Source organism: Colobus angolensis, unplaced genomic scaffold, assembly GCF_000951035.1.
Source record: "Colobus angolensis palliatus isolate OR3802 unplaced genomic scaffold, Cang.pa_1.0 Scaffold160, whole genome shotgun sequence".
Lineage (NCBI taxonomy): Eukaryota > Metazoa > Chordata > Mammalia > Primates > Cercopithecidae > Colobus > Colobus angolensis.
Window position 1 is genome coordinate 1,669,714 of NW_012114711.1, and position 3,328 is coordinate 1,673,041.

The 3,328-nt window shown below is 44.9% G+C and overlaps 1 long non-coding RNA gene across 1 annotated transcript in view; it reads left to right on the forward strand.

Moving 5' to 3' along the window:
* The window catches only part of LOC105508361, a 4,388-nt gene extending 1,420 nt beyond the window's left edge, over positions 1-2,968 (forward strand). The window contains exon 2 of the long non-coding RNA XR_001001246.1: positions 449-2,968. This is a non-coding gene — a long non-coding RNA (uncharacterized LOC105508361). The remainder of the gene's footprint in view (positions 1-448) is intronic.
* The last annotated feature ends 360 nt before the right edge of the window (positions 2,969-3,328 follow it).

Genomic DNA, 3,328 nt, shown 5'->3' on the forward strand with positions numbered 1-3,328 from the left:
TCCTCGGAAAATGCCCGAGGAACAGGACTCCTCCGGCCGTATTTGCGCGAGCGCGAGCGCACAAACATCTTGCCTCGGAGGCCTCCTGCCAGCCCCCTGAAAAAGGGAGGAGGCTGGAAGGCAGAAGCGCGTGGGTGGACACTGAGGCTCGCCAGACGGGACGGGCCAGCCCAGGACGCCAGCCTGAATCCTTTCGGGCAACTCCTTTCTGTTCTCTTACAGTCTACGCTATAGGAGGCAAAACGCCAGCCGAAAAAAGCTCGCTGAGTTTGGAGCTGAGGCTAGTGCTTTCTCCCAGACGAGGTCTCTTGGAGCCCCTTCCCGAACGGATCAAAACTTTTTTACTCCCTTCTCCCTCCCCCTTCCTCTAGTGGCTGATTGCAGAGGACTAAAAATATCTTGGGGCCTGCTATCTCAGCACTTACGGTCTTTATTTATTTCATTCCAGGGAAAGTTACAGAGCCTGCGGGACGCTCCGGCTGCAACTTCAGTTCCGAGATCAGAGGTTCTGCGAACCTCCAGGATTTAGCAAGTTTCCAGGACCGCTGGGTGAATCTACCCGGGGAAATTTTGCTGGATAAGAGCTGCTCGCCAGCTGTCGGGGTGGAAGAGGCTAGCGTGCTGGCTCTATCCACTTCACCTAACACCTCTGAAGTGTCTGCCCTGCAGTGTGGCAAGCCTGGTGCTGAGCGCTTCTAAATCCGTCGCTTTAAAGATCATTAGTACAATGTTGTGAGAGGGTTAGCTCCATTTGAAAATTATTTTCCCGTGATTACAAAAGAAGCGATGCTGACTGCAGAAGTTAGAACTGGGAGAAGACTCGATCACCCCTATGATCATGTCAACAACTGCCCTCCTTCAGTTTTGACTTTGTGTGTACACTTTGTCATTTTCCGTGTCATTTCCTGAGTCTCCAACTCAGGCTGGAAGAAGGAAAAAAAAAAAAACAAGACAAAAACCAAACTTGCCCTGTAGATCAAACCAAACTTGACCCCTGTAGAGTCCTGTACATCAGTGTTTCTCACATTTTAATGTGGTTGCGGTTCTGATACAGGGGGTCTGGGGCGGGGTCTGAGAATCTCCGTACTGAAAGCACTTCCAAGTGATGCCAATACTGCTAGTCCCTGCTGGTCCTTGGATTCCCACTTGATTGGAAAACCCTGGCGATCCATAGATCTGGACGTTTATTCCCTGGTTTGGTGTAGCTTTTCAAGCAGTACAGCAAACCTTGCTGGGTAGCATTCAGCAATACTCCTGAGCATTGGAGGAACATTTTTGGAATTCCAAATGGGTGGAAAGTTCATAGCATCATCCATGGATTTTCTTTTTTTACCTCTCAAGGCTATAGACATTCCTAAGAAACACGCAGTCAGCATTGGTGAGAGTGGAATCAAGCTATGGAATTCTCATTTGGAATCTGCTGCCAGTTTCTGAACAGTGAAGCGGGAGCTCTGTATTCAGCGAGACTCTGGGGCCTGGAAAGTGGGATTACAACATCCATTTTGTCTAATTGCTTTCCTTCTTTCTTTTATGTGGCTGCTAAAGCCCCATGACCTTCACTATTTAACTGCTTCATCAGAGTGAAAGAATTGCCTTGATGTTCATAAGGATTACTTGTTTCGAACTGACCTTTAAAAAGTTGTCACTCACTAGATTTTTCAGTGCATGGTTGAGGTCACTGGACAGTGTTCTTTAATCAGTGTTGGTGGCATTTGTTGCCTATTTGTGGTGAAGACTTTTAATTGCTTTAATCAATTAATGCATTGCTTTGATAGGATTCTGCATGGGGTGGAATATTATTGGCCTTTGTTCAGGTAAGCTTGTGCCAGGGAATCCTCCATCAGTATATTCATTAAGCTACTCATGGGCTCTCAGATAATGGGTAGGAAACAAATTCTTTCACCAAAGGTGTGTGGGCTTGTCAGTTTCACAGGATGAGCTAGCGTCAACAGGGTGACAATCTTCAAACCAAACTGGTTTTGAGAAACAGGGAAGTTCTGTCCTACACCATAAATGTAAATTAGTGCTTACTTGGGGTGTACACTTCTCTTTGGAGATGTTCTACCACCCCTTGGGTGGTCTTCCAGATGGCAGATTGAGAGGTTGTTGCTGAAATGCTACAGCTGAGGCCGCGGAGAAGCCATAGCCTACTGTGGATTGGCCTCTTTAGGCAAAAGGAAAGTCTGTGCCACTCCTCATTGGTTAGTTTTAGTATCAAAATTCTTGGAGGTTAGAAAAAAACATTCTACAATGTCAGATCTGGCAAGACCATGCATATGATTTCAGTCACCGAACTTCACAGGAGAAATGAGAGCCAAAAATATTAGGAAAAAGGAGTTCAGGGTAGAGTTTCTAAACCTTGGTACTGCTGACATTTTCGTTCAAATAATTATTTGTTGTGGTGAGGGGTTGGGGGGGGCGGTTATCGTCTGCATTGCAGGATATTTAGGAGCATCTCTGGCCACTATCCACTAGACATAGTAACAACCCCTTGTTGTGACAACCAGACATGGCCAGGGCCAGATTGAGAACCACAGTTTTAAGAAAGCATTATGCTCATTACTGAAGTCAAGCAATGTTGTCAGCCCACATTTTCTGCTGGCTGTGGAACCACCTGGTGAATGCAGCACAGTGAGAGAGGGATGTTATTATAAATTGGAAACTCAAGGCACCATACCAATAAACATGAGTGAAAACTGTAGGAAGATGAATGTTTGGTGTGGCAGGCCTCCTGAGAAAAGTAGCTGATTTTTCTGACATGGATTAGATACTTACTGAACCATCCCAGAAGCCTCTGAGTGTTTATATATGGATGAATTCCTTGTGGACAGCTGGATTGGTCACTTTGCAAATGATTTTTGGGGCTTCCACTACTTTTTTCTCTTACCCCTTCCTTTTATCTTCTGATTCTGCACTTACTAACCAAAATGTGGCCCCAAGCCTAATAAAAATACTATTTCTGTATTCACCACTATCCCATTCTGATTTTAAACCGTTTTTAGTGTTCTTTCCATCAGCATGTTTAATCAGAAGATGATAATAATATCTACCACTTTTTTGGAACTCTTACTAGGTATCAAGCACTGTGGTCAGGATTTGACCTTCATTGTCTCATTAGTCCTCACAGCACATAGAGAGGTAGATATGTTGGCCACCCTGTTTTACAGATGGAGAAACTGAGGTTTATAGGGGTTACGTAAGATATCTAAGTAGGTATAGGTACCTTATAAGGTTACATAAGATATCCCTCCAGTCAGAGATATCAACAGGAGAATTTCAGAACCCTCACTCTTAATCACCATGAGCATTATTTGTCCTCCTCCATAAG